Source organism: Chrysochloris asiatica, unplaced genomic scaffold (assembly GCF_000296735.1).
Source record: "Chrysochloris asiatica unplaced genomic scaffold, ChrAsi1.0 scaffold00084, whole genome shotgun sequence".
NCBI classification, from domain to species: domain Eukaryota; kingdom Metazoa; phylum Chordata; class Mammalia; order Afrosoricida; family Chrysochloridae; genus Chrysochloris; species Chrysochloris asiatica.
The window spans coordinates 9950070-9960451 of NW_006408602.1; positions in this window are offsets into that span (position 1 = coordinate 9950070).

The following is a 10382-nucleotide window of genomic DNA, read 5'->3' on the forward strand; positions in this document are numbered from 1 at the left end:
GTGGGGAGAATAACTCTTAATCTAAAGCATGGGTAAAAAGAAAAGAAAAATAATTTTGCAAAAACATTGTTTAAAAAGTTGCATCTACCCAGAATGTGGATACGCTATAACTGATGTGCAAAACACTCTTATGAATACTATTTGATAGAAAAGACATCTGAATTCCAACCCCCTCCCCGACTTTTTTCTAATAAAGTGAAGGAAAATTATTGTTTGCTGTCCGTTGGGAACTGGAATCTTTAAAACCTAGCTTTTATAGTATTAATATTTGTATCATTGTGTTTCCCTCAAGTGCAATTATTTTTTTTTAGAGGTGGGGAGAGTTGGGAGTTAGTTGCCTGTTATTTTGGTAATTAATAACAAGGTTTTCTCTCCATAGGACCTCTAGGCACATGACAAAAGAAAGCCACTTTAAATTTATTTTTATTTAGCATCACCCACTTGTTAAGTGCTGTCAAGCTGGTTCGTACTTCTAGCAACCCTGTAAAGGGTTTCTGAGGAGCAGATGGTGGGTTTGAACTGCCGATTTTTGACTCAAACTGACCTTGTGGTCCAGCACATTATCCTGCAGCACCACACCAGGCCTCCAGTGGTGGTGGTGATATGCCGTGGAGTCGGTTATGTCTCACAAGCCACCCTGCATAAGGTTATAGGGCTGTATATCTTTATGGGAGCAGAAAGCCTCATCTTTCTCCATGGAGGCCTCCACTAGCTCTGGTTAAATTTTGGGCCAAGGTACCTCATGTACCGGAGCGCTGTGGCTCCATACAATAAGCACTGGACTGCAAACCACGCTGTCTGCGGTTTGATCCTGCCAGCCGGTCTACGGAGGAAAGATGAGGCTTTCTGTTTCCACAAAATTGGAAGCCTCAGAAACCCTATACCAGGTCATTATGAGTAGGGACCAACTACTTAACAACAACAATGACACTTCATGCACGCAATCTTTCAGTGCAGATTTGTGTTGCTCTCATGTGAACAGGTGTCAGCAGAGCTTCTAGGCTCAGACAGACCAGGAAGAAAGGCCTAATGGTCTACTTCTGAAAACCAGCCAATTTATATTCAGTGGACTACCAAGCCCCAATCTCTAACTGGTCATGGGGATGGCACAAAGCCCGGCAGTGATTCCTTTTGTCGTTCATGGAGTCATCATGAACCGGGTACTGACTCAATGGCAGCTTACAGCAGTATTTATCACTTAAGTCCAGGGAAGATCACCGAGAGTGTCCATACCATTACATTTCTATTTTCCTTTTAGTAAATAATGCGAGCAGAAAAATCTGCACCCTCAGAAGGTAGAATCTCCACTGAGTGGTTTCCAACCTGTCTAGATGGGCCTGGTGAAAAGAGATGGGGTTAAGCTCCTGTGATTCAATTACCAAAGCCATATTTTCCAACTACTGATCTTTCCTCTTTGCTCCCAACCTTTGCATTCCAATCACAACTAATGATCAATATATTTTGATTGCATGTTTGATCAATTTCAGATTGAAGAAGTTGGTAGAATTCTTCTATTTCATCCTCACAACCCAATGGTAACCACTATGTACCAACAACTAAAGGCAGTGAGGATGAAAAAGAAGAATTCTACCAACTTCTTCAATCTGAAATTGATCAAACATGCAATCAAAATATATTGATCATTAGTTGTGTTTGGAATGCAAAGGTTGGAAGCAAAGAGAAAAGATTAGTAGTTGGAAAATATGGCTTTGGTGATAGAAATGATGCTGGAGATAGCATGATAGAATTCTGCAAAATCAATGATTTGTTCATTTAAAATACCATCTTTAGACAGCATAAGAGACGACTGTACACATGAACCTCACTAGATGGAATACATAGAAAGTAAATTGACTATATCTGCAGAAAGAGATGATGGAAATGCTCCACATCATCAGTCAAAACAAGACCAGGGGCAGATAGTGGAACAGACCATCAATTACTCATATGCAAATTCAAATTGAAGCCGAAGAAAATGAAAACAAGTCCACAAGAGCCAAAATATGATCTTGAATATATCCCACCTGAATTTAGATATCATCTGAAGAACAGATTTGATACATTAAACATTAAAGACCGAAGACCAGGAGAGTTGTGGGATGACCTCAAGAACATCATACATGAAGAAAGCAAAAAATCATATTTTAGAAGACAAAAAAGAAGGAAAGGGTCAAAATGGATGTCAGAAGAGACACTGAAACTTTCTGTCCAGCATAGATATGCTAAACCAAATGGAAGAAATGAGGAGGTACAAGAGCTGAACAGAAAATTTCAAATGTCAGCTAGAGAAGATAAAGCTAAATATTACAACAAAATGTGCAAGGACCTTGAGTCAGAAAACCAAAAAGGAAGAACATCCTCAGCATTTCTCAAACTGGGGGAACCAAAGAAAAAATTCAAGCCTCAACTTTCAGTTTTGAAGGATTCTCTGGGCAAATTATTGAATGATGCAGAAAGCATCAAGAGAAGATGGAAGGAATACAGAGTCACTGTACCAAAAGGAAATGGTTGATGTTCAACTGTTTCATGATCAACAGCCAACGATACTTAGGGAGGAAGTCCAAGGTGCATTGAAGGAATTGCTTCAGTGGAACAAGGCACCAGGAATTGATGGAATAAAAATTGAAATCTTTCAAGAAAGTGAGGCGGCACAGGAGGCATTCACTCATCTCTGTCAAGAAATTTGGAAGACAACTATCTGGCTGACTGATTGGAAGAGATCCTTATTTGTGCCTATTTCAAAGAGAGGTGACCCAACGGAATGGGGAAATCATTGGACAATATCTTTGATATCCCAGGTGAGTAAAGTTTTACTAAAGGTAATACAGAAATGGCTACAATCATACATTGACAGAGAACTTCCAAGGTTCAAGCCGGATTCAGAAGAGGCCATGGAATGAGGGAAATCATTGCTGATGTCCAATGGATCATGGCTGAAAGCAGAGAATATTAGAAAGATGTTTACCTATGCTTTATTGACTACACAAAGACTTTTGATTGTGTGGATCATGACAAGCTATGGACAACATTGCAAAATATGAGTATTCCGGAACACTTAATTGTGCTCATGAGAAATCTGTACCTGGACCAAGAAGCAGTTGTTCAAATAGAACATGGGAACATTGAATGGTTTAAAATTAAGAAAAATGTGTGACAGGGTTATGTTCTTTCACCATACTTAGTCAATCTGTATGCTGAGTAAATAATCCGAGAAGCTGGGTTACATGAAGAAAAACGTGGCATCAGGATTGGAGAAAGACTCATTAACAACCTGTGATATGCAGATAATACAACCTTGCTTGATGAAAGTGAAGGGAACTTAAAACATTTACTGATGGAGATCAAAGAGCACAACCTTTGGTATGGACTACATCTCATTGTAGAGAAAACAAATATCCTCACCACTGGACCAATAAACAACATTCTTATCAATGGAGAAAAGATTGAAGTTGTCAAGAACTTCATACTTCTTGGATCAACTATCAACACTCATTAAAGCAGCAGTCAAGAAACCAAACGATGCATTGCATTAGGTAAATCTGCTGCACAAGACCTTTTTAAAGTGTTGAAGAGCAAAGATGTCAGCTTGAGGACTAAGGTGCACCTGACCCAAGCGATGCTATTTTCAATAACCTCATATACATGCAAAAGGTGGACAGTGAATAAGGAAGACCATAGAAGAATTGATGCCTTTGAGTTATTGTGTTGGAGGAGAATATTGAAAGTGCCATGAGCTGCCAAAAGAACCAACAGATCTGTGTTGGAAGAAGTGCAGCCAGAGTACTCCTTGGAGGCCAATGGGCCAAACTTCGTCTGTCATACTTTGGACATAGTGTCAAGTAGGACCAGTTGCTGGGGAAGGATAACATGTTTGGTAAGGTGGAGGGTCAGAGAAAAAGAGGAGGACCCCCAGCAAGATGGATTGGCAAAGTTGCAGCTTCCATGGGCTCAAACGTGGTAACAATTGTGAGGTTGGCCCAGGATTGGGTACTGTTTCGTTCTGTTGTACACAGGGTCACTATGAGTTGGTACTGACTCGATGGCACCTAACAACAACAATAACAACACTACCAGAGCTCCTTAAACATAAAGGTAGACATTTTGTAACAAAGAGAAGGGAGTGGTTGATCTTGCAGTCCAGGAGCAGAGGACCCTGGATCCATCAAGGGAGAAGAGTTGAGTGTGGTACCCTATCCAGAGAAGCAGCGATGCCAGAGTTGGAGGCAGAGATGATGACGTGGAAAGACGGAGTGGTTGGGGACTCTAGACTCAAGAAGGAAGAGTGGCTATGTGCTCGTGGCCAGGGGGCTTGGGGGGCAGGGGGTGGGGCTGGAGTGCAGGGTATACCTGTTGGTTATTTGAGTGGTTATATATTCCTGAGTGCTTCAGGGTACATGCAATAAAAAAGTAAAAAACAAAACCCCCAAAAGCATAAAACCAGAGGGATTGGAAGCAAATGCTGTTGAATGATGATGCGTGGAAGGAACTAAAATCATTGCAATGAAATGAAATATGATAGAATAAATACAAAGCTGATGTAAACTATCGCTCAATTCACAATAAAAACATATAATCTATATGTAGATATATAAAATCTGGACCCTCAATTGCTGGTTTCTTCACTGGGTGTGATTCTGTACGATGTGTGCATCATTGTGCAGAAGGAGTAGAGCTGTCATTTACTTGGAGAAATGCACCCCCTCACCAGCTGCCATGGCCACCAAGGTTTTCATTCTTTCTTTTCAGTTGTATTCTCCTCAGAATTCCATCAGGTTTGCGAATCAGACGGTATCAGGCAGCAAGTCTTTTCTGTTGTTTTTTCCTGATTTTGGTGGCAATGTCTTCCTCTGAATTTTTGTTTGATCTCTCAAGAGTGTCAAGCCTGCTATGGCCCCTTAACACACTCAAATGTACTTTTTGTTCTGAATTTAATTTTTGTTTCTTATTGTGAAGGTTCAGGTGGACTTGCAAAATTTTTGATTAAAGACGTGATTTTGCCAGTCCCAGCTATTCCATTAAGAGTTCCTGCTTTTATTGAACAATTAAATAGATGAGAAAAGAATGGATTAGACAGGCTCAGCATTTGTTTTCATAAACTCTGGCAGAGATTTGACTGATATCAACTAGGCATTCTTTGTACGCTGAGCAGATGTCAATGGAATGACATGTTAAAATGATTACATTGTACATTGTGTTGAGATAGAGAGTATGACTTGGAAGGAGTCTAGCCACCTTTTGCTGATTCTTCATTCCATAACTTAGATATATTTCATGTTTTATATCCTTACTAAACAAATTATAAAAGAGGAACATATTACTAAAGATTTATGTACCACAGTTTGCTCTAGTACGTGTGTTATGCGCATCGTTTTACTAAATCTTTATACTACCCCTGTGTACTTTATAGACTGAAACACTGTGATGCAGAAAGTTAAATATCTTGCCTGTAGTCATTTCATCTAGTACTCATAATTCTTTTTTGTATCTGTGAGGTTGGACACTTTTCAAGCTTTTTTCAACTTTTTTGTTTAGTATGAGTCATTTTAGAAGTTTATATAAAGAAAGTCTTACTGTAACATTTTTTTCTCTACTAATATAAAGAAATATTGAAAGTGCCATGGCTGCCAAAAGAACCAATAGATCCGTTTTGGAAGAAGTGCAGCCAGAGTGCTCCTTGGAGGACAAGATAGCCAAATTTCGTGTCTTACACTTTGGACATATTGTCAGGAGGGACCAGTTGCTGGAGAAAGATATCATGTTTGGTAAGGTGGAGGATCAGAGAAAAAGAGGAAGACTCTCAGCAGAGAGATGGATTGGCCAAGTGGCAGCATCAATGGACTCACGTGTAGCAACAGTAGTGAGGTTGGCCAGGATGGGGTAGTGTTTCATTCTGCTGTGCATAAAGTTGCTATGGGTCAGTACTGACTCGATGGCACCTAACAACAACAAACAACAATATAAAGGAGCTCTGGTAGCATAGTGGTTATGAATCGGGTTGCGAACTACAAGATCAGCAGTTTGAAACTACCAGCTGTTACATGGGAAAAATGAGATGTTCTGCTCCCATAAAGATTTACAGCCTCGGAAACCCTGTACAGGGTCACTATGAGTCGGTTCCAATTCCACTGCACATAACCACAAACCAATGTATGGAAAAGAACAACCTGCCTGCTTTGTTAAATATACGTTTATGATGATACATTTAATGTAAGCAAACTATTAGTGAATGTCACACTACCTTTCAAAGTAATTTAAGGCTACAATGCAATTTCTTGGATTCCTGAGTATTTACTGAAATAAGCTGTGGCCTACAACCTACTTTCTAATTAATCTCCTTTAGAATTAATACAGTGTTTTTTATAGTATAGACCTTCATTTGAACTCCCAGATTAATACCTGTCCACTATTTAAAGATTATTGATTCTTGAGAAAACAAAAACATTATTTCATTTGTCTAGCAGGATCATTAGTGATGCTGGAAGTGCTCTCAAGAAGCAGAAAAAAGTTATGACATTATAAGGAAAAATTGAATTGCTATATCGGTTCCATAAACTGAGATCTGTAGCTGTGGCTGATCATCATTACAAGCTAAATGAATCCAGCGAAAGGACCATTGTAAAAAAATGTCAAGGAAATTTGTGAACCCATTGTTGCAGCTACACCATCAGGCACAAAAACCTTGTCCTTTTTGTGAAATACCTTTTTAATCTCATGTTGAAAATGCAGCTTTTATGTGGGTGCAGTATATAAAATATGGTGGTGGTGGTGTGCCGTTCAGTTGATTCCAACTCATAGCCACCCTATATAGCATTTCTGAGGCTGTAACACATTACAGGAGCAGAAAGTCTCATTTTCCCCCCACAGAACCATTGGTAGCACTGAACTGCTGATCATGAGATTACCAGTATGATTCGTAACCACTGCGCTACCAGAGCTCCTATAAAACATACAACATACAAAATATGTGTTAATTGACTGTCTATGTATTGGTAAGGCTTCCCCTCAATTATAGACTCTTAGTAGTTTAAATTTTTTGGAAGTCAAAAACAAATCGGCTGTACAGAAGTTCAGCATCCCTAACACATTTAAAAGGGGTCAGCTGTATTTTTATACGGATAGTAAGAAAAATAAATATTCTTGTTGGATATTTAAAAAAATTGACTCTGGTTTGTTCAGATTTGTAGATAGGAATAATCTGAAAATACAATTTTCTACCATGAAGCCTTTGATGCTATCTGAGACCTAATAAATGATAATCCTAAACCTGACTTGTCAATTGTTAGCAGTCACCAGGTACTGGGTCGCCATTTGGTTTTTCATTCTCTTTGATCTATTGAAACTTTTCCTTTTCAACTCATCTCCTCCTTGGGAAATGCTCTCTTCTCTTGGAATTGAATACCCTGAGAACTTAGTTCTCCTTTGCATCAGTCACTGCCATTTCAAAGTCTGTTTTCCCTTGTTTTCTTCTCCTGGCCCAGTTTTGTTTGTTTGTTTTTTAAGTTTTTATTGTGAACTGTGTTTTAGTTTACATGGATGAACATTATCTTTACATTTATCCTATCGTACTTTTTGTTTCATTGCAATGATCACAATCTCCTGCATGTATCATCAAACACCCAAAGGGTGCACTCCCCACTCATGCCCCCTGGCTGCCAGCACACAGCCCCTCTCTCTCCCTGAGTTCAGAGTCCCCAGCCATTCCTTCTTTCCATGGCATTGCCTCTGCCTCCATCCCTAGTGTCACTGTCTTTCTGGACACGAACACGTTCTCACACTTCATTTTTCTCCCATGATGGTTCCAGGGATCTCTGCTCCTGGACTGCAAAATCAGCCACTCCCCTCCTTTTGTTACCAAATATTTACATTTACCTTTCCAACACTCACTGTCAGACCTGATAGTAATAATTCGCAATTGAACCACAGGAGTCCTTTCCCCCTCACATTTTATTAAACCCTATCCAGATAGGTTGGGAACAATTTGGTGGAGGTTGTATCATTCCCTGTATCCTCTGGAGTTAGGTTCCCTATTGAAAGTTTGTAAGCCAGTCACTTCTTGCCTTTGTAGTCCCCCCATTTTGGGTAGCCAATGTCTAAGTTTCCACTCCCTGTCGACCCTGTGTACCAAGGGGATGGGAATGATCCTCACTGTAGAGATTTGTCTGCTCCTTTGTCATACTGCATCCACAAGTATAGGTCCAAGTACATCCACATATAGTGGGTTACTCCTTTTTTTTTTTTCCTCTTCTTTATTCCTCTAGTCATGTTCTGATCATCCAGCCATTGATGCCAGGTCAAATGCTTACTATCTGCAAGTGTGGGTGTTCTTGTGCATCCCCTCTCGCTTTATATTAGCTGGATGCTTCACACTCCGTTCTAGCTCTCTGAGGCCATGTCCCAACCCCTGGGCCCAGGAGTCCCCAGGTCTCGTCATATTGCTGGTTAACCAGGTCTCAATCCAGGTTAACAGGAGTCTATTGAATGTGGTCGGACTTAATTCACAACTTTATTGCTGTTTTTCCCCCTCTTCCCCTTATTAGTGACCAATATGGTCAGCAGCAGGACCATCTGCCTGCTAGTGTATTCCATCTGAGTTTCAGTCTTGGAAGGGGGTTTGTCTTGAGGGGATCTTACCACTTTCCTGGCCCAGTTTTGTAGTTGCTCGCCAAATTATGTCCTTAGCTCTTTATTCTTCCTTTTTCTCATCTTGAATTTTCATTTGTGTTCTTGACTTCAATAGTCACTTTTGCCTGTCAAAAAGGCTTTTGATGTATCCTCCAATGTCTTTTCCTTTCTTTATTTGTTTCATTCCTTGCAGACCTTCTACCATTAAGGTCAAGCCATGAGACTGAGACATATTGATTTACGGGAGTAAAGAAAAGATCCTTTCTACAATCAAGAAATTGTTGAATCTGACATTTTTAGCAATAGACAGTAGATTTAAAATCCAAACTTTATGAGAGAAAAGAGTATTTTTCTAATTTCCTAGAGAAGGGATTTTATACCATTAAGCTTAGACTGACCCCAAAGAGGAAAGGATGAGATTATGATTTTAAAAAATTTCTTGCAATACAGAAAGTAAGAGCCATCCTTGTGCTGGGAGGACATGTTAAAATAAACGGAAAGACCAAAATTCAGAGGGAAGCATCTTGGCCTTTTCTGGATGATGAAACTTTTGAGATGAAAGGCTGTCTTGAAATACCCTGATAAAGTTGGAGGATTCTGAGAATGTCAAGGCTTCTCAAGGTATAGTCTGAGAGACTTATATAACTCTCCAGTGTGTCCCATATCTTCATGTCCACCTTGATGTGGGAATGGTTAAATTATGTGACCTAGCCTAAATTGTGTGACCTAGGCAGGTAGACTTGAAGACAATGCCACTGAATATAGCACACTTCAGAATGGTGCAGAGAAAAGAACTGAGAATTCCAGGGTATCTAAAGGGTAGGGGGCATACAAGTGCCAGGAGGAATACAGGAAGTCTTTGATCATTATGAAGTGGCTGCAGCTCTAGCTCCTAGTAGCTGGAAGCCATGACACTTACAGTAAAAAGTCCATATGGGGCAGTTTTATTTTACTAGAGACCAGTGTCTGACACCCAAAAGACCAGATGCACCAAAGCACAATTCAACAGACAGCAAAATCCAAAGGAAGCCAATGGCTGTAAGCTCTCCTTGTCAAAGCCACTTAGATATGTAGGGTTTCTGGGATCCAGATGTGAGAATGAAAAGAGGAGCTGAAGGGATGATCACTTGAGAGAGAGGGAAAGAAACATTTGCAATTGGATAATTACCCAAGGAAACCTGTTTAAATTCATTTTATAAACAAGGTCAGCTATTTTCCCCATCAATGGCCATGCCCTCAGCATGCTGTATTTGGTTCTGTAGCTAATGGAAAAGGGACTTGAATGCTATTCTCCTGTAGTTCACAATCTGTTGGCAGTTTTTTCCAAGCCAGATCTTTCACTAGTAGTGCACCTTCACTGTCTAATGGATATGACCTCAGCATGCTGAATTCAGCTTTGTGACATTTAACTCGTTGTTTTCCTCAGCACTTATTGACTCACCGAAATCCACTGTTCTTTCAATTATATCCTTCACACCCATCTAATAATTTATGTATTTAAAAAAAAAATCTTCCTTCCATTTAAAGCTAGTCTCCAAGCACTCCCTTAATTTTCTGCATAGAATCCTTCATGTTTGTTCCTTCATTTTATTCATATTGCTACTATAATAATTCAAATATCTTTGAATATATGTAATATATATGGATTACATCTCAATGTTAAGAAAACAAAAATCCTCACCACTGGACCAATAAACAGCATTCTTATCAATAGAGAAGAGATTGAAGTTGTCAAGGACTTCATTCTTCTTGGATCAACT